The sequence below is a fragment of the Oncorhynchus mykiss genome, chromosome 14, assembly GCF_013265735.2.
Source record: "Oncorhynchus mykiss isolate Arlee chromosome 14, USDA_OmykA_1.1, whole genome shotgun sequence".
NCBI lineage: Eukaryota > Metazoa > Chordata > Actinopteri > Salmoniformes > Salmonidae > Oncorhynchus > Oncorhynchus mykiss.
Window position 1 is genome coordinate 16,473,268 of NC_048578.1, and position 26,597 is coordinate 16,499,864.

Below are 26,597 nucleotides of genomic sequence, written 5' to 3' on the forward strand. Positions count from 1 at the left end.
TCAGTTAGGAACACATTCTTATTTACAGTGACGGCCTACCAAAAGGCAAAAGGCCTCCTGTGGGGACAGGGGCTGGGATTAAAAATAAAGATTTGGAACAAAACACACATCACAACAAGAGAGACACCACAACACTACATAAAGCGAGACCAAAAACAACAACATAGCATGGCAGCAACACATGACAACACAGCATGGTAGCAACACAACGTGGCAGCAGGACAACATGGTAGCAGCACAACACATGGTACAGACATTGGGCACAGACAACAGCACAAAGGGCAAGAAGGTAGAGACAACGATTCATCACGTGAAGCAGCCACAACTGTCGGTAACAGTGTCCATGATTGAGTCTTTGAATGAAGAGATGGAGATCAAACTGTGCACTTTGAGTGTTTTTGGCAGCTCGTTCCAGTTGCTAGCTGCAGCGAACTGAAAAGAGGAGCGACCCAGCAATGCGTGTCTGTTTTGGGGACCTTTAAACAGAATGTGACTGGTAGAACGGGTGTTGAATGTGGAGGATGAGGGCTGAGGTGGACATCTCAGATAGGGTGGAGTGAGGAATAAGAGGGTTTTATAAATAAGCATCAAATAGTGGGTCTTGCGAAAGGTATACAGAGATGGCCAGTTTACAGAGGAGTACATGTGTCCTATAGGAGCATTGGTGGCAAATCTGATGGCCGAATGGTAAAGAATATCTCGCCGCTCAAGAACACCTTTTCCTGATGCTCTATAAATGAATTCTCCATAATCTGTCATGGGTGGGACAGTCATCTGAATCAGGGTTAGTTTGACAGCTGGGGTGAAAGAGTTGCAATGACGATAGAGGAAAGCAAGGAAAGCAAGTGTAGATTTAACCTTAAATTGCAGCTTTGATATGTGCTGAGAGATGGACAGTGTAGTGTCTAGCCATACTCCCAAGTACTAAACCCTCAGAGGTAGTAATCATAACGGTGGGGCGAAGGGCATTCTTCTTACTTTATTTTCGAGGTGTTCAGAACAAGGTTAAGGGCAGCGAAAGCTTGTTGGAAACTAAGAAAACTTTGTTGTAGAGCGTTTAACACATAATCCGGGGAGGTGCCAGTATAAGACTGTATCGTCTGCATATAAATGGATGAGAGCGCTTCCTACTGCCTGAGCTATGTTATTGATGTAAATTGAGAAGAGCATGGGGCCTAGGATCGAGCCTTGGGTTACAACCTTGGTGACAGGCAGTGGCTGAGACAGCAGATGTTCTGACTTTCAACACTGCACTCTTTGAGAGAGGTAGTTAGAAAACCAGGCCAAAGACCCCTCAGTGACACCAATACTCCTTAGCCGGAATGGAATGGTCTATCGTATGAAAATCTTTGGCAAAGTCAATAGAAATAGCAGCATAACATTGCTTAGAATCAAGGGCAATGGTGACATCATTGAGAACCTCGTAAGGTTGCAGTGGCACATCCATAATGTGAGCAGAAAACCAGATTGCATACCAGAGAGAATACCATAGACATCAAGAAAGCCAGTCAGTTGATTATTGACAAGTGTTTCCAACACTTTTGATAAACAGGGCAAAAAAGGAATTGGCCTAGGATCAGCTTGATCTCCCCCTTTAAATAAAGGACGCACCTTGATGGCCTTCCAAGCCATGGGAGCAGAGACAGGTTAAAAAGGTCAGAGATAGGCTTGGCGAAGATAAGGGCTGCAACCTTAAAGAAGAAGGGGTCTAAACCATCTGACCCAGATGTTTTGGGGGGATCAAGTTTAAGGAGCTCATTTAGCACCTCAGACTCAGTGACAGCCTGCAGGGAGAAACTTTGTAGCAGGGCAGGGGGAAAAGTGGGAGGAGCACTACCATGTTGTTAAATAGTAACTTATACTTGACATAGGACAATTCAAATTTAACTGCACACACTGTTGCATATTGACCTTCAATAGCCTTTTAAATTGGAATATTCATAATTCACACTTGAAATGTGATGATGTTTGTCATTTGTCACGACTTCCGCCGAAGTGGGCCCTTCTCCTTGTTCGGGTGGTGTTCGGCGGTCGACGTCACCGGCTTTCTAGTCACTACCGATCCATTTTTCTGTTTCGTTTTGCTTTGTCTGATTACATACACACCTGTTTTACATTCCCTCATTACATTCCCTATTTAACCATCTGACATACATTTCTGTTCTGTCCGTGATTGTTTATGTCGTTAGTGGTTGTGTTCGTGTTAGAGTTTTGTTGTATGTTCCATTTTTGCAATTTTGCTTTATTCTTTGAGTAAACTCAGTTGGATTACTCCATACCTGTATCCTGCGCCTGACTCCGCTTTCACTCTGCACCCAATCACTGACATCAGTATATTATTAATACCAATAAAATGGCCCAATGCATGGTGGGGGACGTGAATCACATTGTATGTAAACCAATTATTTTCCCACTTTGGTCTGGAGGGTCAGTCCCCTAAGCAAAGAGCTTGATAAATACCGGAAAGTAAAATGCAAAACAAACAAAGGAAAAAACCTTAGGGGAGGCAAAAATGTGTCACTTTTGGGAACAAACACAAATATATCTTTCATATTCAGGGAGACTCAGTTCCGTTTGAAAATTCCTTCAGTCTGTTTTGAATGGCATTAAAATATCACAAGTAGCAGTTAGGCGACTAACATTAGATTGCCCATAAGCCTCAGAACCACCTATGTTTGTTATTTGAATCCCTTCTTGTGACCAGTTAGAGCCTTTAATGGGGTCAAATGACTGTTCCCCAACCACAATATGTTTCAGCAGTCAAATGAGATGTATCAGAGAAATAGGAATCCCTGATCATCCCTGTGGGATCACACAGTATATAACCAATAAAGAGTATTAGGTGATATGTCACTGCCCCATCTTGTAATATGTTATACCGTTATAATGTAGATCTAATGCAGCCCGTAAATTCCTCTTGTTTTCTCAACAGCTCACCCTCAATTTAATGCATGACTCCCTGCTCTTTCCAATTCAGGTGCATTAGCCGTATATTCAATCAAGCATTCACCTCTATAATTGTTCCCCTCACAATAGGACCACAGTTGAGGAAAAACACCCAGAGGGCCATCAATTACCTGCTAATGGCTTGTATGTTTCAATACAACCACTTAACACCTTTCCCTTCTCCAAACTCAAAATGGCTACCGTAGACCATGATTAACCAATGACAACAAAAGTTTGTACACACCCACTCATTCAAGGGTTTTTCTTTATTTGTACTACTTTGTACTATTTTCTAGTAGCCAAAAAAGTGTTAATCAAAACAAAATATATTTTAAATTTTAAATTCTTTAAAATAGCCACCCTTTGCCTTGATGACAGCATTTAACACTCTTGGCATTCTCTCAACCAGCTTCATGAAGAATGCTTTTCCAACACGTATATTGAGCAGTTGCTGGCTGCTTTTCCTTCACTCTGCAGTCCAACTGATCCCAAACCATCACAATTGGGCTGAGGTCAGGTGATTGTGAAGGCCAGGTCATCTGATGCAGCACTCCATCATTCTCCTTCTTAGTCAAATAGCCCTTACACAGCCTGGAGGTATGTTTTGGGTCATTGCCCTGTTGAAAAACAAATAATATTCCCACTAAGTGGAAACCAGGCGGGGTGGAGTATCGCTCCAGAATGCTGTGGTAGCCCTGCTGCTTAAGTATGCTTTGAATTCTAAATAAATCACATACAGTGTCACCCGCAGAGCACCCCCACACCATCACACCCCCTCTTCCATGCGTCACAGTGGGAAACACACATGCTGAGATCATCCGTTCACCTGCTCTGCATCTTACAAAGACACAGCGGTTGGAACTAAAAATGTCAAATTCAGACCAAAGTACAGATTTCCACAAGTCTATTGTCCATTGTTCGTGTTTCTTGGCCCAAGCAAGTCTCTTCTTCTTATTGGTGTCCCTTAGTACTGGTTTCCTTGAAGCAATTCGACCATGAAGGCCTGATTCACGCAGTGTCATCTGAACAGTTGATGTTGAGAAGTGTCTGTTACTTGAACTCTGTGAAGCATTTATTTGGGCTTAAATCTGAGGTGCAGTTCACTCTAATGAACTTCTCCTCTGCAGCAGATGTAACTCTGGGTCTTCCATTCCTGTGGCGGTCCTTATGAGAGCCAGTTTCATCATAGCGCTTGATGGTTTTTGCGACTGCACTTGAATAAACTTTCAAAGTTCTTGAAATGTTCCGCATTGACTGACCATGTCTTAAAGTAATGATGCACTGTCGTTTCTCTTTGCTTCTTTGAGTTGTTCTTGCCATAAGATGGACTTGGTCTTTTACCAAACAAGGCTCTCTTCTGTATATCACCCCTACCTTGTCACAACACAACTGATTGGCTGAAGCTCATTACGAAGGAAAACAAATCTACAAATGAACTTTTAACATGACAAACCTGTTAATTGAAATGCATTCCAGGTGACTACCTCATGAAGCTGGTTGAGATAATGCCAATAGTGTGTAAAGCTGTCATCAAGGCAAAGGGTGGCTACTTTTAAGTATCTCAAATGTAAAATATATTTTGATTTGTTAAACACTTTTTTCCTTACCTCATTATTCTATGTGTTATTTCATAGTTTTGATGTCTTCACTATTATTCTACAATGTAGAAAATTGTAAAAATAAAAGAAAACCCTTGAATGATTAGATGTCCAAACGTTTGACTGGTGCTGTATATACAGTACATGGCTCTGATCACAACTGTAATCAAAGTCAAACAGTTGAGACAAAAACAGATTATCAGAGTGTAAATGCTTGGTACTTACCACTTTGAGAAGCAATCATCCTCTCAGCCATGGTCTGTTGTATTTCCCCCAGTTATTACTGTTTTTCAGGCTTCTATATGTGGTTGAGAGAGAGAGAGAGAGAGAGAGAGATTTGATTTATTAGGATCCCATCAGCCGACGCCAATGGCGACAGCTAGTCTTACTAGCATCTGACACATAACAAAAAAAACATTACAGACAAAAGACTGTATAATACCGTACATTTCCTTGAATTTGTTCTGGAACTGGGGACTGTGAAAAGACCCATGGTGGTATTTTTGGTGGTGCAAGTGGTTGTCAGTGCTTTGTGTAAACTGACTATGCAAACAATTTGGAATTTTCAACACATTAATGGTGACCCGTTTAACTAGGCGTATGTCGCAAGTCACAATTTCACCGGAGAGCCATTTGAAGGTTATGTATTTATTTATTTATTTTTCAGTAAAATGCATTTTTTGGGGCAGAAATGCCTTCTGGAACATGTGAACTTTCATGTGCCTTAATAACAAACTTGTATGCTATCTGTAAATACAAATTAAATCAGTGGAATTAGAGTATGACAGCAAAAGATACATCTTCAAACTAATGTAAACTGTGGTATGGCATCCGTGACAGAGAGATATGTCTATCATGCATGATGATGTATATGGATAAGATAGTCTAGCTAGCAACATTTTCAGATGTTGAACGTTTGACAGAAATTGGTTTAATTTCAAGCTGAAGTGTACTGTTAGCTAACTAAGGTTAGCTGGCTGGCTCCCTAGCTATGTTACGTGTATGACGTTATTATTCATATCCCAGAACCATTTGCTTTGCTAGTTAGCTAGCTAACATTAGGCTCTAACATTGAACCTGGTTGGTTAGCTCCCAGCAGATTCATGCAGAGTAGTAATAACATGATTTGGCACTATGTTCATTGTTGTTTAACTAGCTAATGTTAGCTGGCTGGCTCGTTAGCTAACGTTACGTGACGTGCGTGATCTTACACGTTGTTTACCTAGCTAGGTTCATTGTTTACCTAGGTAGCTAGCTACATGTCTTAAGCTAAAGTGTACTGTTAGCGAGCTAGCTAATGATAGCTGGCTTACTCCCTAGCTAAAGTTATGTGTATGACATTATTATTCATATCCCAGAGCCGTTTGCTTTGCTAGTTTGAGCCTAATGTTAGCTAGCTAACATTGAACCTGGTTGGTTAATCTCCCAGCATATTAATGCAGTGTAGTAATGACATGATTTGGCACTATGTTCATTGTTGTTTAACTAGCTAACGTTAGCTGGCTGGCTCGTTAGCAAAACTTTACATGATGTGTGTGATCTTACACTTTACCTAGCTAGGTTTATTGTTTGCCTAGCTAGCTAGCTACATTAACCTCTTGAAGCTAAGGGGCACTATTTTTATTTTTGGAAAAATAACGTTCCCAAAGTAAACTGCCTATTTCTCATGACCAGATGCTCGAATATGCATATAATTGACAGATTAGGATAGAAAACACTCTAAAGTTTCCAAAACTGTCAAAATACTGTCTGTGAGTATAACAGAACTGATATTGCAGGTGAAAGCCTGAGGATAATCCAATCAGGAAGTGCCTCTTATTTTGAAATCTCTGTGTTCCTATGCGTGCCTGTCCTTCATTTAAAGGGATATCAACCAGATTCCTTTTTCTGTGGCTTCCCTAAGGTGTCAACAGTCTTTAGACATAGTTTCAGGCTTTTATTTTGAAAAATGAGCTTGAAGGACCACATTGCGTAAGTGGAGAGGTGGGGACTCTCAGAGTGAGTTAGTGCACAATTGAGTAAACCAGCCATTGTTCCTCCCGCTGTTATGGAAAAAGTTACACACTTGGTTGATATATTATTAAATATATATTTTAAAAACTACCTGAGGAATGATTATAAAAAACATTTGACATGTTTCTGTGGAAAATATGAAGAATGAAGACTATTTGTAATTTCCGTCTGCGTTGTCGTGACCACTCTTTCCTGTAGATTTCTGAACATAACGCAACAAACCAACGTCGGTATTTTGGGTATAAAAATAATCTTTTTGGAACAAAAGGAACATTTGCTGTGTAACTGGGAGTCTCGTGAGTGAAAACATCCAAAGGTCATCAAAGGTAAACGGTTAATTTGATTGCTTTTCTGATTTTCGTGACCAAGCTTCCTGATGCTAAGTGTACATAATGCTATGCTAGGCTATCGATAAACTTACACAAACGCTTGGATTGCTTTCGCTGTAAAGCATAATTTAAAAATCTGAGATGACAGGGTGATTAACAAAAGGCTAAGCTGTGTTTCAAAATATTGCACTTGTGATTTCATGAATATGAATATTTTCTAGTAATATTATTTGACTGTTGAGCTATGCTATTCAGCGGTTGCAGACGGAAATTATCCCGCTACAGGGATTGGTTGTCACGATCGTCGTAAGGAGCGGACCAAAATGCAGCGTGGTATGTGTTCATGATAATTTTTTAATTAAAGAAAGCACTGAACACTGAATACAAACTATACAAAACAATAAACTAATAACGACCGTGACGCTATAATGAGAACTGTGCTGACACAAGCAACTAACATAGACAATCACCCACAACCCACAATAACAAAACAGGCTACCTAAATATGGCTCCCAATCAGAGACAATGACTAACACCTGCCTCTGATTGAGAACCATATCAGGCAAAACACAGAAACAGACAAACTAGACATCCAACATAGAATGCCCACTCAGATCACACCCTGAACAAACAAAACATAGAAACATACAAAGCAAACTATGGTCAGGGTGTGACATTGGTAGCATCAAGAAGTTAAGCTAAAGTGTACAACACCCATTGAATATGGCCGGTGTCAATAAACATTGGTAAAAAAGCATAAAGAATTTGTTGACAGCAGAGCTGGTTAGGCTGTTTTCATATTATCCAGAGGTAAACAAATCATCAGTCAGAGCGTCAAGTGTGCGCTCTAAATGCTCAGAGAGCGAAACGAGATGGTGGGGCTAAAGCTTAAGAGGGTGTGAACGATTCTGAATGGGTGTAGACAAACAAGAGCCATTTTCTCAGAAGTGAGTTTACAAGTTTATCAACTTTTAAAGCATAATTACTTTCTTACTGTTCCTCAAAAATACAGTGTATGATATACCGTTTTGTAGCTCTGAGTCTCTACTTTAATCAAATGTAAAAAACACTATTTCAAATTTTGCTACTTAAGACCAAATCCAGGTGGTGAGTCACAATGATGTTTCTTATAAAAACAAGAAGTGATCCAGTCAGTCTTTCCTCAACTCTTAGCCAGGAGAGACTGGCATGCATAGTATTAATATTAGCACTATGAAGCACTATAAAGATTACAATGAAGAGCAAGACGTGCGGCTCTGTTCTGGGCAAGCTCAACTAGGTCTTTCACTGCAGCATTTACCCATATGACTGGACAATAATCAAGATAAGATAATACTAGAGCCTGCAGAACTTTCTTTCTGGAGTGTGGTGTCTAAACAACAGAGCATCTCTTTACTACAGACAGACCTCTCCCTATCTTTACAACCATTGAATCTGTATGTCTTGTCCATGATCGTTTACAATCTAAGGTAACACCAAGTAACTTAGTCTCCTCAACTTGTTCAACAGAAACACCATTCATTACCAGAGGTCTAACACTTAGGGAATGATTTGTAACAAATGCAGTGCTCTTAGTTTTAGAAATGTTTAGGCCCAGTTTATTACCACCCATTCCAAAACAGACTGCAACTTTTTGTTAAAGGTTTCAGTGATTTCATTAGCTGTGGTTGCTGATGCATACATGCTTGAATCATCAGCATACATGGACGGACATACATGCGTTGTTTAATAACAATGGCATTTCATTGGTAGAAATAGAAAAGAGTAGAGGATCTAGAGAGCTGCCCTGCAGTACACCACACTTTTCTTGTTTGACATTAGAACAGCTTCCATTAAATAAAACCCTCTGAATTCTATTAGATCGATAGCTCTGAATACACGACATGGCAGAGGTTAAAAAGCCATAACACATACGTTTCCTCAACAGCAGGTTATGGTCAATAATATCAAAGGCTGCACAGAAATCTAACAGTAGATCTCCCACAATCTTCTTATTATCAATTTATTTCAACCAATCATCAGCCATTTGTGTAAGTGGAGTACATGTTGAGAGCCCTTCTCTGTAAGCATTCTGAAAGTCTGTTGTTCATTTTTTTACAGAGAAATAGCATTGTATTTGAGAGAGAGATATGCATAGAGATAGAGAAAGAGGGAGAGATGCATAAAGATGCATAGAGAGAAAGATGCATATACAGTGGGGCAAAAAAGTGTTTAGTCAGCCACCAATTGTGCAAGTTCTCCCACTTAAAAAGATGAGAGAGGCCTGTAATTTTCATCATAGGTACACTTCAACTATGACAGACAAAATGAAAATCACATTGTAGGAATTTTAATGAATTTATTTGCAAATTATGGTGGAAAATAAGTATTTGGTCACCTACAAACAAACAATATTTCTGGCTCTCACAGACCTGTAACTTCTTCTTTATGAGGGTCCTCTGTCCTCCACTCGTTACCTGTATTAATGGCACCTGTTTGAACTTGTTATCAGTATAAATGACACCTGTCCACAACCTCAAACAGTCACACTCCAAACTCCACTATGGCCAAGACCAAAGAGCTGTCGAAGGACACCAGAAACAAAATTGTAGACCTGCACCAGGCTGGGAAGACTGAATCTGCAATAGGGACCAGGACATCTGATCCCTGTAAAGGAAAGAATGAATGGGGCCATGTATCGTGAGATTTTGAGTGAAAACCTCCTTCCATCAGCAAGGGCATTGAAGATGAAACGTGGCTGGGTCTTTCAGCATGACAATGATCCCAAACACACCGCCCGGGCAACGAAGGAGTGGCTTCGTAAAAAGCATTTCAAGGTCCTGGAGTGGCCTAGCCAGTCTCCAGATCTCAACCCCATAGAAAATCTTTGGAGGGAGTTGAAAGTCCGTGTTGCCCAGCAACATCCCCAAAACATCACGGCTCTAGAGGAGATCTACATGGAGGAATGGGCCAAAATAACAGCAACAGTGTGTGAAAACCTTGTGAAGACTTACAGAAAACATTTGACCTCTGTCATTGCCAACAAAGGGTATATAACAAAGCATTTTGGCTTTTCACCGCACACTTGTTGTTTGTGGTCATGCATTTTATAATATCGTATGCTTTACACCCAACACAACTTTCCATCAATTTGTATAGCAGACCCTCATGCCAAATTGGGTCGAAGGCTTTTTTGAAATCAACAAAGCATGAGAAGACTTTGCCTTTGTTTTGGTTTGTTTGGTTGTCAATTAGGGTGTGCAGGGTGAATACATGGTCTGTTGTACGGTAATTTGGCAAAAGGCCAATTTGACATTTGCTCAGTACATTGTTTTCATTGAGGAAATGTATGAGTCTGCTGTTAATGATAATGCAGAAGATTTTCCCAAGGTTGCTGTTGACACATATCCCACGGTAGTTATTGGGGTCAAATATGTCTCCACTTTTGGATTGGGGTGATCAGTCCTTGGTTCCAAATATTGGGGAAGATGCCAGAGCTAAGGATGATGTTAAAGAGTTTTAGTATAGCCAATTGGAATTTGCTGTCTGTATATTTGATCATTTCATTAAGGATACCATCAACACCACATGCCTTTTTGGGTTGGAGGGTTTTTATTTTGTCCTGTAGCTCATTCAAGGTAATTGGAGAATCCAGTGGGTTCTGGTAGTCTTCAATAGTTGATTCTAAGACTTGTATTTGATCCTGTATATGTTTTTGCTCTTTATTCTTTGTTATAGAGACAAAAAGATCGGAGAACTGGTTTACCCATACATCTCCATTTTGGATAGATCATTCTTTGTGTTGTTGTTTGTTTAGTGTTTTCCAATTTTCCCAGAAGTGGTTAGAGTCTATGGATTCTTCAATTACATTGAGCTGATTTCTGACGTGCTGTTCCTTCTTTTCCTGTAGTGTATTTCTGTAATAGTGAAGGCGTAGACTCAGGTTTTCCAGGTCTCTATGTTTTTGGTTGGACAGGTTTCCAAATGTCTTTCTTAGATTTTTGCATTCCTCATCGAACCATTTGTCATTGTTGTTAATTTTCTTTGGTTTTCTATTTGAGATTTTTAGATTTGATAGGGAAGCTGAGGTCAAATATACTGTTAAGATTTTCTACTGCCAAGTTTACACATTCACTATTACAGTGGAACATCTTACCCAGGAAATTGTCTAAAAGGGATTGAATTTGTTGTTGCCTAATTGTATTTTGGTAGGTCTCCAAACTTAATTCCTTCCATCTATAGCATTTCTTTATGTTACTCATTTCCTTTGGCTTTGATGCCTCGTGATTGAGTATTGCTCTGTTCAAGTAGCCTGTGGTTTTGCTGTGGACTGATAGGGGTGTCAGTGGGCTGACTGTGAATGCTCTGAGAGACTCTGGTTTGAGGTCAGTGATAAAGTAGTCTACAGTACTACTGCCAAGAGATGAGCTATAGGTGTACCTACCATAGGAATCCCCTCGAAGCCTACCATTGACTATGTACATACCCAGCGTGCGACAGAGCTGCAGGAGTGATGACCTGTTTTTGTTGGTTATGTTGTCATAATTGTGCCTAGGGGGGCATATGTGGGAGGGAATGCTGTCACCTGCAGGCAGGTGTTTGTCCCCCTGTGTGCTGAGGGTGTCAGGTTCTTGTCCGGTTCTGGCATTTAAGTCGCCACAGACTAGTACATGTCCCTGGGCCTGGAAATTATTGATTTCATACATTAAAGTATGGGGATTCTAGTGGTGGGATATAGGTAGCACACAGGAGGACATTTTTCTCTGTTAAGATCATTTCCTTTTGAATTTCTAGCCAAATGTAAAATGTTCCTGTTTTGATTAATTTAATGGAGTGAGTTAGGTCTGCTCTATACCAAATTAGCATACCCCCTGAGTCCCTTCCCTGTTTCACACCTGGTAGTTTGGTGGATGGGACTACCAGCTCTCTGTAACCTAGATGGCAGCCAGTGGGTCACAGTTTTGGCCATCAAAAGGAACATACATTTCAACATACCAATTAGGATCTGGCTAAAAATACTTGAATCAGTCATAGAGCCCATTGCCCTTTACGGTTGTGAGGTCTGGGGTCCGCTCACCAACCAAGACACAGAGAGAGAGAGAGGTGCTGAGTTAAATAGACACACAGAGAGAGAGAGAAGCTGAGTTACAAAGACACAGAGAGAGAGAGATGCTGAGTTACATAGACACACAGAGAGAGAGATGCTGAGTTACATAGAGAGAGAGAGAGAGAGAGAGAGATGCTGAGTTACATAGACACACACAGAGAGAGAGATGCTGAGTTACATAGACACAGAGAGAGAGAGAGAGATGCTGAGTTTCATAGACACAGAGAGAGAGATGCTGAGTTACATAGACGCACAGAGAGAGAGAGATGCTGAGTTACATAGACACAGAGAGAGAAAGAGATGCTGAGTTACATAGTCACAGAGAGAGAGAGAGAGAGAGAGAGAGAGAGAGAGATGCTGAGTTACATAGACACAGAGAGAGAGAGGTGCTGAGTTACTTAGACACAGAGAGAGAGATGCTGAGTTACATAGACACAGAGAGAGAGAGATGCTGAGTTACATAGACACAGAGAGAGGTGCTGAGCTACTTAGACAGAGAGAGAGAGATGCTGAGTTACATAGACACAGAGAGAAAGAGAGATGCTGAGTTACATAGACACAGAGAGAGAGAGAGATGCTGAGTTACATAGACACAGAGAGAGAGAGAGATGCTGAGTTACATAGACACAGAGAGAGAGTGAGGTGCTGAGTTACTTAGACACAGAGAGAGAGAGATTCTGAGTTACTTAGACACAGAGAGAGAGAGAGAGAGAGAGAGATGCTGAGTTACATAGACACAGAGAGAGAGAGAGAGAGGTGCTGAGTTACTTAGACACAGAGAGAGAGAGGTGCTGAGTTACATAGACATACAGAGAGAGAGAGATGCTGAGTTACATAGACACACAGAGAGAGAGAGGTGCTGAGTTACTTAGACACAGAGAGAGAGAGAGAGATGCTAAGTTACAAAGATACAGAGAGAGAGAGAGGTGCTGAGTTACTTAGACAGAGAGAGAGAGAGAGATGCTGAGTTACATAGACACAAAGAGAGAGAGAGAGACTCGTGATCTGGTAAGTAGAAAGGATCAATACATAAAGAACACGGATCAAAACAAAATGGTTATGCAGACTTATTTATTGTGTTATTCACCCTGCAGCAATACGTATCCCATCAGAATTGAATACTGCGGTTCGTGACCATCTCAACGATGACCACCCATTAACCAAGAATATTGCAATAATCCGAAACCCTACCACAATTATATTCTGCCCTCTGCAAAACAGTGTGACCTTAGTAATACACGTTGGCCTCTGTCTTTATGAGTCCCTCCACACAGGCGAGAGGGGGCAAGCTCAGAGGAAGGTGATTATGCAGAAGGCGTGCCTGAGTTGTTAATGAGACATGATGAGATAGAGGAGTGAGGCTGACATGGATTCTCAATGGTTGCATTCCACATGGCACCCTATGTAGTGCACCTCGATATGGCAATTGGGCTCCATTTGGGACACAACCGATACGTCTTAAGGCAGGGAGATAAAACGTTTGTTTCAGGACAATTCTTGTAAAATCAGCCTTGGCACCCAGTCCTATTACTACCCCATTAAGAGTTCTAGGACAATAGCTGCCCTGCTATTCGATCATGTATCCGTTGGATCCCCTTGTTAAGCCAAACCTGGCTTTTTCCACACTGCCCTGTGAATACTGACGGGCTGCGAAGGGGTGATTTTGGTGAAATGTTTTAATCTCTTTGAGGCTGTCCTTGATGTTGTAGACCAACCACGAGACTGTCATCCCACGTTAAAGATACCTTTGACCTACCCTTTTGATTACAATGGATTTTATGGAGAGTGTAACAAAAATGTGGAGTTTTTCATTGATTTCAGATGGAATTACTCTTATTTTTTTTACATACTGTATTTGTTGTCTTTGTATTTATTAATGTACTATAAATGAATACCCTTCCCCCTAGGGCCAACACAGATTACCAGTATGCAGTTACTAAACTGAATAGGTACTGCAGAATATAAGGTTCCGTGCTTTGTCCTAAAGGCACTGCTGCCACATTTGCTACCTGGAATGAAGATGAATAACATGAAAGTTAAAAACTAACCCTTCTCAATTACAAGACCATCCTGCATCTTAATTGTCAAGAGCATCTGGGTGCAGGCAAATTGTGGCTAAAATGAATTTGTTCAAATCCCAACTGAGATTGGCACCATCCAAACCTGCCAGCCTAATGACCTGCTTTGCATATTTCTGTCAGTGAATTGGTTGTAATGTTTCCCCTGTCAGCACTTGTGACTTCTAGCAATGAAACTGTGTGCGAGTCCATCTTATCTCTCCTTCCTCTGCGAACCCATTTCAATATAATACTTATATTTTACCGAATGGACAACACATTCTTTTTTCAGGTGGACTGTCTCATAAGCATTGCACTATGACCTCAATAAACTGACTGGGAAAAGGTTGGCAAAAACACAACAGAAATGTCATCTGAAATCTTCCACTAAACCAAAGCACTATGTAAAACAACCTAATAAGAGAGAGAGAGAGATGCATAGTGAAATACTGGATTTGAGGGAGGAAGAGGGCATTTCTATTCTTCAGAATAAATGTCAGCAGTGAACTAGAGACACATTCACTTTAATCGCAAATGAGTACTAGGAGTCACCCCTGGGGGGATGAGATGCATCCCTTTATTTATATTTTATCTCTGCCCAGAAGCTTGCATTCCTTACCCGCATGAGAACGATGGATACTCTCCACTCCAGGGGTCAAGTTATTGTGACAAGTATTCTTGATTTGTAGAACCAGAGCTACATAGTTTATGGAGATTACACGAACTGTACGTCATGGAAGGTCACGGCCATTTGATGTCATTAGAACAGCATCTTTTATCACGTTTTCCATGACGAGTATATTTCAAATCACCACGAGTGGTTTCCCATCAAAGTTCTAAAGGCCCGGAGTTTAACATTGTAGGAAGGTCGCTTTCCATTTACATTATGTGATACCTACAATAGGATGATGGTGATGTTGTTATGGTAGCAGTGAGTAAAACAAAGTTAGAACTACCACAGTACGCTGCCATTCACTTGTCCTCCTATATTCACTTGGGAAGCTATTTTCTCTCACCAAAAGTGCATATTATGCCAATAGATTTTTTTTGAATGTGTATTTTTCTCAGGGGGTGGCATGAGGCAGTGTCCTTTAGATGTGTTGTTGAATATCATTTCTGGATTATTGTGCAGACAACATGATTAAACTGTATTGAAATACACTGAAGTCTTGGAAGAACACTTGACAATTGATGAACGCATCCAACGGCTCAATATGACAAGACGTAAACATGTTGAAAGAGGACAAAGGAGTTCCTCCCTGTCCTGAAGAGATATCACCAAGTCGTTTTCTTTCTGGGTATCCCTCACTGAGTGACGGAAAATGTTTTCTATGGTGCACCAAACAGATGACAAACTACACAGTGACCGTTGACATTCCATGGAAGAAACAAACCTAAGGAGTGACGAAAGTGCTGAAAATCCAATGCATAATTGTCAAATGTTCGATCAAATACTACATTTCACAAGAAATATTGTTGAGATAGTATGCAAGGCCAATGAGAATTGCTTATTGTTCCAAACACTGAATGGATGTCTTTATCTAAAGCGGCTACAGATGTAGGATCTTAATTTGAGCCGGTTTGCTACAGTTGTAGGATCTTGCAGCAACAGGAAATGTGAATTATGATGTGGACTATAATTCATTGATGCTTTTTGTAGGGGTTGATAAAAACATTTGTAACTGAAAATCACGTCTGACATTTTAAAGTCTAAATTAGAAACTTTAGAAACTTTTTAAAACCTTGAATACACTTCAAGTTTGCATTTCCTACTGTGCAGGAAAACTCTCAGCAACAAAAGAATGATCAAATGAAGATCCTACATCTGTAATATAGAGAATCTAATTGCTTTGTACAGCTTGAAATCCTTTACATGTTCCTTTCAATCAGCTGGACATCATTTACATGTTCCTTTCAATCAGCTGGACATCATTTACATGTTCCTTTCAATCAGCTGGACATCATTTACATGTTCCTTTCAATCAGCTGGACATCATTTACATGTTCCTTTCAATCAGCTGGACATCATTTACATGTTCCTTTCAATCAGCTGGACATCATTTACATGTTCCTTTCAATCAGCTGGACATCATTTACATGTTCCTTTCAATCAGCTGGACATCCTTTACATGTTCCTTTCAATCAGCTGGACATCATTTACATGTTCCTTTCAATCAGCTGGACATCATTTACATGTTCCTTTCAATCAGCTGGACATCATTTACATGTTCCTTTCAATCAGCTGGACATCATTTACATGTTCCTTTCAATCAGCTGGACATCAATTACATGTTCCTTTCAATCAGCTGGACATCATTTACATGTTCCTTTCAATCTTTAGCATTTTATTATTTGTAAACACATGCTTGGTTTACTCTTCACTGTGTACAAATCTGCCAGCTTGTTGTGACGGATGACAAGAAACCAATTAATCAAATCATTATGCCAATTAAAAATAATGTTCGCACCGATGGAGGTGAAAAACCGAGAGAAGCAACGAGACCCTCAAGGAAGGTGATCTGACTCACCAACTCCACCCCTTTCCTCACCCTCCCAAATAAACAAATAGATGCCATTAAACTATGCTGTAATTTTTTATTATTTATTCACACATAAAAAAGGTGCTATCTAGAACCTAAAACGATTCTTCAGCTGTCCTCATAGGGGAACCATTTGAAGAAACCCTTTTGCTTAAAGGTAGAACCATTTTGATTCCAGGTAGAACCCTTTTGTGTAACATGGAACCCAAAAGGGTTCTACCAGGAGCCCAAAATGTTATACATGGAACTAAAAATGGTTATCCTATGGGGACAATACCCTTTTTACTAAGAGTGTAGAGAGGTCTTTCTATATACACATACCGTATGTACAATATATCTACGTTTATGAAAGACTGTGCTGCATCAGCAACACGAAACATGACAACTGGTATGAGTGTACAATAGCCACTCTAACGCAAAGTATGTCTTTTTTTTATAGACAGGTTCCAGCCATACTGTAGCAACTTTAGTGTGTATCCTTGTAATTCATATCCTATCAACAAAGCTCATTAGGTCATTTATACCTTGTGCTTTCTCTTTTCTTTACCATTGCTTTCCCAACCACCTCCAAACCACCAGGCAGTGTGTGCAGCGCTCTGTGACACTCAGGTCCTGAAGGGCTCTATATAAAATCAAGGACACTTCACTGGCTATGGCTGACAGGGCCTCCAAGTGGCTTCACATGCTCCCTTTCTGTTCCCCTCTGCCGGCTCAGTGGCTCACATGTTCCGTTAATGAGAACCGGCAACACACACAAGACACATGTACCGTGTCAACTGTAATTATATTAGAAAGCACTGCCTCTCAGCTGTGGCCTCTCAGTGGCATTGTGTAATGTACTCCAAAGGGTTTCTAAAAGGCAAAAGATCTTAATGTGCTTTCTGAGTGCATCCAGTTGAATCACATAAAAAGATGCCAACAACAAAACTGTAGATGCAGGCAAGGATTATTGTTTAGCATATCGGATTTATCCGTTGCCATCTCTCAGATTGAGTTTGCTATTTGTTCAATTCTGGACACACCATGCCATATTAAAATGTCTAGGATAAAATGTGTTAAATATAATATTCAATTATAGATGTACATGCTATAAATGGAGGGCAGTATTTGCCTCACATCTAGCTCCAGGGGTACATTGCCTCACATCTAGCTCCAGGGCTACATTGCCTCATATCTAGCTCCAGGGGTACATTGCCTCACATCTAGCTCCAGGGGGTACATTGCCTCACATCTAGCTCCAGGGGGTACATTGCCTCACATCTAGCTCCAGGGGTACATTGCCTCACATCTAGCTCCAGGGGTACATTGCCTCATATCTAGCTCCAGGGGGTACATTGCCTCATATCTAGCTCCAGGGGTACATAGCCTCATATCTAGCTCCAGGGGTACATTGCCTCACATCTAGCTCCAGGGCTACATTGCCTCACATCTAGCTCCAGGGGTACATTGCCTCACATCTAGCTCCAGGGCTACATTGCCTCACATCTAGCTCCAGGGGTACATTGCCTCACATCTAGCTCCAAGGGGTACATTGCCTCACATCTAGCTCCAGGGGGTACATTGCCTCACATCTAGCTCCAGGGGGTACATTGCCTCACATCTAGCTCAAGGGGGTAAATTTTTGTTTTATCTATTTTATTTCACCTTTATTTAACCAGGTAGGCCAGTTGAGAGCAAGTTCTCATTTACAACTGTGACCTGGCAAAGACAAAACAACGCAGAGTTGCACATGGGATAAACAAACGAACAGTCAATCACGCAATAGAAAAATCAATGAACAGCATGTGCAAATGTAGTTAGATTTGGGAGGTAAGGCAATAAATAGGCCATAGAGGTGAAATAATTACAATTTAGCATTAACACTGGAGTGATAGATTTGCAGATGATGATGTGCAAGTAGTGATAATGGTGTGCAAAAGAGCAAAAAAACGAAAAACAATATGGGGATGAGGTAGTTGGGTGTGCTATTTACAAATGGGCTGTGTACAGTGATCGGTAAGCTGCTCTGACAGCTGATGCTTAAAGTTAGAGAGGAAGATATACAGTGCCTTGCGAAAGTATTCGGCCCCCTTGAACTGTGCGACCTTTTGCCACATTTCAGGCTTCAAACATAAAGATATAAAACTGTATTTTTTTGTGAAGAATCAACAACAAGTGGGACACAATCATGAAGTCAAACGACATTTATTGGATATTTCAAACTTTTTTAACAAATCAAAAACTAAAAAATTGGGCGTGCAAAATTATTCAGCCCCCTTAAGTTAATACTTTGTAGCGCCACCTTTTGCTGCGATTACAGCTGTAAGTCGCTTGGGGTATGTCTCTATCAGTTTTGCACATCGAGAGACTGACATTTTTTTCCCATTCCTCCTTGCAAAACAGCTCGAGCTCAGTGAGGTTGGATGGAGAGCATTTGTGATCAGCAGTTTTCAGTTCTTTCCACAGATTCTCGATTGGATTCAGGTCTGGACTTTGACTTGGCCATTCTAACACCTGGATATGTTTATTTTTGAACCATTCCATTGTAGATTTTGCTTTATGTTTTGGATCATTGTCTTGTTGGAAGACAAATCTCCGTCCCAGTCTCAGGTCTTTTGCAGACTCCATCAGGTTTTCTTCCAGAATGGTCCTGTATTTGGCTCCATCCATCTTCCCATCAATGTGAACCATCTTCCCTGTCCCTGCTGAAGAAAAGCAGGCCCAAACCATGATGCTGCCACCACCATGTTTGACAGTGGGGATGGTGTGTTCAGCTGTGTTGCTTTTACGCCAAACATAACGTTTTGCATTGTTGCCAAAAAGTTCAATTTTGGTTTCATCTGACCAGAGCACCTTCTTCCACATGTTTGGTGTGTCTCCCAGGTGGCTTGTGGCAAACTTTAAACAACACTTTTTATGGATATCTTTAAGAAATGGCTTTCTTCTTGCCACTCTTCCATAAAGGCCAGATTTGTGCAATATACGACTGATTGTTGTCCTATGGACAGAGTCTCCCACCTCAGCTGTAGATCTCTGCAGTTCATCCAGAGTGATCATGGGCCTCTTGGCTGCATCTCTGATCAGTCTTCTCCTTGTATGAGCTGAGAGTTTAGAGGGACGGCCAGGTCTTGGTAGATTTGCAGTGGTCTGATACTCCTTCCATTTCAATATTATCGCTTGCACAGTGCTCCTTGGGATGTTTAAAGCTTGGGAAATCTTTTTGTATCCAAATCCGGCTTTAAACTTCTTCACAACAGTATCTCGGACCTGCCTGGTGTGTTCCTTGTTCTTCATGATGCTCTCTGCGCATTTTAACGGACCTCTGAGACTATCACAGTGCAGGTGCATTTATACGGAGACTTGATTACACACAGGTGGATTGTATTTATCATCATTAGTCATTTAGGTCAACATTGGATCATTCAGAGATCCTCACTGAACTTCTGGAGAGAGTTTGCTGCACTGAAAGTAAAGGGGCTGAATAATTTTGCACGGCCAATTTTTCAGTTTTTGATTTGTTAAAAAAGTTTGAAATATCCAATAAATGTCGTTCCACTTCATGATTGTGTCCCACTTGTTGTTGATTCTTCACAAAAAAATACAGTTTTATATCTTTATGTTTGAAGCCTGAAATGTGGCAAAAGGTCGCAAAGTTCAAGGGGGCCGAATACTTTCGCAAGGCACTGTAAGTCTGACCAGTGAAATATACTGTACCTGCTGGAGAGTGTGCAACGGGTGGGTGCTGCTATGGTGACCAGTGAGCTGAGATAAGGCGGGGCTTTACCTAGCAAAGACTTGTAGATGACCTGGAGCCAGTGGGTTTGGGAACGAATATGAAGTGAGTGCCAGCCAACAAGAGCATACAGGTCGCAGTGGTGGGTAGTATATGGGGCTTTGGTGACAAAACAGATGGCACTGTGATAGACTGCATCCAATTTGCTGAGTAGAGTAATGGAGGCTATTTTGTAAATGACAAGTCAAGGATCAGTAGGATAGTAAATTTTACGAGGGTATGTTTGGCAGCATGAGCGAAGGATGCTTTGTTGCAAAATAGGAAGCCGATTCTAGATTTAATTTTGGATTGGAGATGCTTAATGTGAGTCTGGAAGGAGAGTTCACAGTCTAACCAGACACCTAGGTATTTGTAATTGTCCACATATTCTAAGTCAGACCCGTCCAGAGTAGTGATGCAGGACGGGCAGGCAGGTGCGGGCAGCGATCGGTTGAAGAGCATGCATTTAGTTTTTAAGAGCAGTTGGAGGCCACGAAAGGAGAGTTTTATGTTGGATATCTATGAGGGTGGTCATACGAGATTAAAATATATACAAAATATATACGAAAAAAACAAGGAAAGCGACTATTTACATGGGACAAGACGGGACAAGACAAACACATGTCCGACTGCTGCGCCATTTTGGGACATCTAGCTCCAGGGGTACATTACCGCAATCTTTCCTCTGGTCTAAAAAAAGTATCCCAATGCCCCAGGGCAGTGATTGGGGACATTGCCCTGTATAGGAGGGGTAACCCAGGTGTGCTCTCAAAATGTCTAATCTGGCCCTCCTACCAGCACGGCTACCTAACCATCCCCAGCTTCCAATTGGTTCATTCACCCACCCTCCTCTCCTTGTAACCACTCCCCAGGGCATTGCTGTAAATGACAATATGTTCTCAGTCAACTTACCTGTTAAAATAAGGGTAAAATAAGAATATAAAAAGAGGGCCATGAATGAGAGTAAAATCGATGATTCACTCTTTCAACCATGATTTGTCCTTGAAGGGGTTTTGTTGGAAAAATGTAATTTGACCATAATCTACCCCTTACACTATTGTATGGGGTTTGAATATCCTTATTATACCTTCTGTAACAGGATGAAGACTCAGAGGTGTAATTTCAGGTGTGGTGGAGTCTGAAGGGAAATGGCCTAGAAACAGTCGGCTCAAATTCCACTTGAAGACACTTCATACGAGCGGCTAAAGAAAATATGAATACATATAAACTGAAATGATATTGTAATACTGCTGAGCCTTGAAGAACAAGGAAGTATTCTCAGAGGGAACTTATTTCAAGGAAATAAATCCTCTCTCACCTTCATTAATGTTTTTATGGACGAGTGAAAGGCGAAGAAATTGTATATGCTGTTGAAGCAAAACAATAGAGACTAATTGCTCATATTTTGTTTGTTTTTTTGGTATGTTATTAGGATCCCCATTAGCTGTTGTGAAAGCAGCAGCTACGCTTCCTGGGGTCCACAAAAAACATGACACAATACAGAACATTAATAGACAAGAACAGCTCACGGACCGAACAACATAAAACATTTGTTTTGTAAGAACAGTCTATACCAAGTCCTTTTTGAAGTGCACTGCTGCTGCATACTGATGGGTCTATTCATAGATTGAAAGCTGCTTCCTATAAAAAGGTACATTATTTGTAGAGTTTCCAAACTGAAGTTACTATACACTAGTAATTGTATGGACTGCTTATTACCATACGATGAAGGGATACATTAAAGGTATGGTTACTCAGAGACCTTTGGAAGTTTTCATTTTGGACTAACGATAGCCTTTACCTTGAAGACATAGCCTTGGTACTTTGCTTTGCAGCTCAGCCCCAGAAGATAGGATGGATCTGTCTTGAATGGAGCGTACTGGCTTCATGGAAATGCAGAGCAACCTCAGACTTCTATTGAGTGACAGTTTGGCAGGTCTAGCTGAAATCACTGCACCAACCCCCTTTAACCACAGTTGTGACTATGGAATATAGACAGCTGCAAATTGAGATTCATCAGGCATACATTCTTGCTCGCCGAAATCTATATTCAATTTTGGAGCATCTGTTAAGGCAGTGGCAAGCCGAGACACACTGGGATGGAGAATCGCTTAAGTGTTCTGAGATTGTGCGCAGCGAAAAGCTCTCTTTCCCCACCATCAGAGATGGGGAGTGTTTTAAAATAGGTTCCTTGGGAAACAACAACACACTCATCATAAACACATGCAGATACTCACATGAAATGAGCTGCCATTTTGAGTCTATTTCACTGTCAATGATATCACCACCATGTCTCTTCTTTTTTTACTATTGGCATGAGTCCAGAGTCCAGTCATATCAAATCAAGCAGTGTCAAGTACTAATATTTTTCTTCAGAATAATTAAGAATCTCTATGTCAGATTACGTATGCATGTTGGGCTTAGATCGCCCCATTAGCAGTGAGGCTTTTCCTGGGGACTGTAATTTAGACGAATGATCCACAACCGTCCAGTCTCGTGAGCTCATCAGATCTAGAGAGGTATGTTACACCTAGAGAGCCTTTCAAACAGCCTCTAACACTTCTAGCACTGCAGTGCCTCTTACACTGCTGTCCCAAGCACAATACTAGTGGGGAAAGCACAGGCAGCTGCATAGCATAGCATTATGTATTCTCAACTGGACTGGTTTCTAGATGAATCATTTAGGTAATCGTGTTTGAGTCTTCTAAACCAAGTTGGATGAGATAGATGATCAAGAAGGAAACAGAAAGAACATTTCCGCTAGACTAGATACCAAGGCAGAACTCCCTGTCTCTGAATCCAAGATAAAGTACAAGAAAAACACCTGCGACGACTGAACAATTGGAATACCAACGACCTGGACTATATGGCAGCTAGTGCTCAAGCGTGCCTCATCATTTGACCATGCTAATGAGGACTTGTAGAGGAGAGGATGTGAAGACGTGATTATCATTATTTGCAGGAAATGGACTTGAAAGGTCAGGACACTGATTACACCTGCAGGTGGAGTTCACCCCACAAAACAACACGAGGGCAGAGAGAGGGCATTGTTAACACAGCCTTACAGGAGTTTCAGGTTTGCTTTGATGACGCAGGAGCCAAAATGCATATCTGGAAGCCAACCTGCTCTGCTCAGATCAGAACAATAACCTTGGCCTTTGCACCCTCTGCGATCCAGCTGTTGTTCTGCTGTTACTGTAGTTCAGATGCAAATTGTACATGGTTACAGTACACAGCAGCGCAATCCAAGTGAGGTCAGCCTAAAGGTCAGCTTAAAGGTCAGCCTAAATTGACATAGCAAATGTCCAGAAGGATTTTTTATTTTTTATTAGTTCATTCAAACGTTGCATTGAACTGTTCCAAGCAACAGTGAAGCGGAAGCTACGTTTTTCTCTAAAGATACATTTATTGAGAACATCAAAAGCTGATAAGTACTAAATTAACGTTCCCAGTCAATCAAATTTGTTTAGCAGTTTTCCAGAATAGAAAATAACAGATCTCCTGCATAGCAAGATATTGCATTCTTGATTGAATATGCAGCGGGGTTTCCTTTTGTTTAAAATTGGTAACACTGTCTATAATGCTTTGACAAGTTTAATTAACCAATCAAAACGTGCATTCTTGGAGCACAAGAATAATTGCTGCTGAAACTTGGTCATCAGGTTTGATTGAATGTGGAGTTCCTAGTGTATTTCCTCAAAACCATCCCTCCATATGATAACAAAGCTTACCCAAATCTCAAATATTCCCTGAACGCATGCGAGTGGTACTACCTTCTATCATCCCTGTTTGCATGCAAAATGGGCTCCATTTTTAAGAGCCTTAGAGAATACATGATGGTGCCAGTAAAGCTGTTTATTAGCTCGTAGTGAACGATGAGCCATGTCAGCTGATAGAGGAAGGAGGTCTTTCCTAGTTCCCCGGGAAGCTGAAGATAGTAAAATGACAATCAATAAGCATGCTTCGTTTGTTTTATGCCCAGTCTCCAAACACCCCTAAGTAAAAAATATATTATTTTCTCGTTTTTTGGGCCAGATCTCTTCTCACAACGGTGCCATTGATTCCAGAGTCAGTTTATTAAGCTAAACAGTAACCCATCCAGATACCACCAATGGCTTACAGCTTCATGTGCTGCATTCTATGGCTATTTCAAATAATACATGCACAGTTTTTCAGAGAAAATATAGCTGTATATACTATATATATTGCTGTGTAGAAATATCTCAAATTGGAGGGCTTATTCAATTACAATAGCTATTTTATATGAATTGTTTCAAGTCAGAAGGCACACCCCATGCACATGTAACACTTTGTAGACATAATGGTAAATGACAGCTAGTACGTTGATATTTGTTTACTCAAGAGAGAGCGAGAGCTTACTTTGTGAGTCCAATTTAACATGAAGTGAAATACTTGTCAGTTGAGGCAACCTCATTCTATGTTCAGGCTCACACAACACCTTGCAATGGCTCTGTCACTCATCCACCCATCATGTTTTCACTGCTGGTGGAACATCACTGTAGAGGAAGAAACAAAGGTCACCAACAGCTCTGGGTTCACACACTATTTGAAATAATATCACTTTATCTGTACTTGCTTGAGCTTGCCTTGCTTAATGGACCAGTTGTAGTTCCAGCACTGCAAGCCCCGCCGGTATGGCACTCCAGGCAGACTTGATTAAACGCTTAAAGAATTTGAAAGATTTCAAATAGTAGTTGAATCCATGCTTGCTCACCAGTGCTGTTTTATTTTATTTTATATTTGATACATTTTTTTTACCCCCTTTTTCTTCCAATTTCAATTCTGATCTTGTCTCATCGCTGCAACTCCCCAACGGGCTCAGGAGAGGCGAAGGTCGAGTCATGCGTCCTCCGAAACATGACCCGCCAAACCGTGCTCCTTAACACCCGCCAGCTTAGCCCGGTAGCCAGCTGCACCAATGTGTCGGAGTCACCCTGCAGGTGCCCGGCACGCCACAAGGAGTCGCTAGAGCGTGATGAGCTAAGTAAAGCACCCCCTGGCCAAACCTCCCCTAACCCAGACGATGCTGGGCCAATTGTGCGCCAATTGTCACGGCCGATTGTGAAACAGCCTAGGATCGTACCTGGTGACACATCTCTAGCACCTCGATGCACTCGGGAGGCCACCAATGCTATTCTCATCATACAAGTGCAGTTAAGCCAGTCACATGCTTCCCAGTCAAAACAATTTGTGTGTATATTATAACACCATTTTGTTAAATTTTCTTGCAAATTAAATTTTTCTTGAGGCAAGTTGAAGTGTGGCCCTTCATCGGAGTTTGGTTAACAGTACTACTCCTAGTAGGAGTGGGAACATTATGTTTTTGTTGTCATTCAAGGAGAGACGACTAGTTTTCATGCACAAATACTAAACAAAACACCTGTGCAACTGAGACCTCCTCTGCAAAAAATTCAAAATTAACGACAGATTTCTTGATTTACTATTTTGAGGAAGTGTTTCAAGCTATGTTGCTGCTACGGTGGCTCAAGAAGGACTAACAAGAGTAATATTGACACATTTTCCCCTTTTTTCTAGCAAAGGTCTTTAGGGAGTATTCGAGCACAGACGATCGCTTCGCTGAGCCAGGTTCTGCTAGGAGCAAACAGAACCTATGTATGCGGACGCCTTAAGAGGGCAAGAAACATGCATCTGGTTTTTCTTTTTAGTTTCCAATCCCAAATGGGAACTGCATTCCATTTGCCACTTGGCAGTGGTACATAAACTTTCATTTACATCTTGTTGGCAAGTAATGATAGAGAATGGGAAGCCATTCTATAATTCCACTCCAGGAACAATGCAGTTGAACATAGATGCTAAAGGACAGGGCACAGTGGCTAAGTGGGATTGATTTACCAGCCTCACCTAGAGAGGGCAGGAGAGTGAGTAAGTGAGTGAGTGAGTGAGTGTGAGAGAGAGAGAGAGAGAGAGAGAGAGAGAGAGAGAGAGAGAGAGAGAGAGAGAGAGAGAGAGGGGAACCAAGACAGTGTCTAGTCGCTGATATTAATGGGGGGCTTTGGGGATGACGTGTAGCTTTCGGCTGTGGTGCTTGCCCCCTGGTTGTTGACAAGTAGAGAAGTTGATGGTGATTGGTTTCGCTGGGGGCTATTTGTGCAATCAGCATGTGCATATGGTGTATGTCTAGAATATGGAGATTATATTCCATATCAGCGTGTGAGAGGTAATCACGACATGACAGAGATCAATCCCTCCACTGTTATGCTTGTTGAGGCACAGAATAGGTCTGAGAATAGGTTTC

General features: G+C 41.1%; 1 protein-coding gene across 2 annotated transcripts in view; it reads right to left on the reverse strand.

Annotated features, from left to right (window-relative positions):
• The window catches only part of LOC110488917 (leucine-rich repeat and immunoglobulin-like domain-containing nogo receptor-interacting protein 2), a 318,223-nt gene that overhangs the window by 121,517 nt on the left and 170,109 nt on the right, over positions 1-26,597 (reverse strand). For both annotated transcript variants that reach the window (XM_021561383.2, XM_021561382.2), the window contains one exon: positions 4,770-4,842. The gene's annotated coding sequence lies outside the window, so the exon portion shown is untranslated. The remainder of the gene's footprint in view (positions 1-4,769; positions 4,843-26,597) is intronic.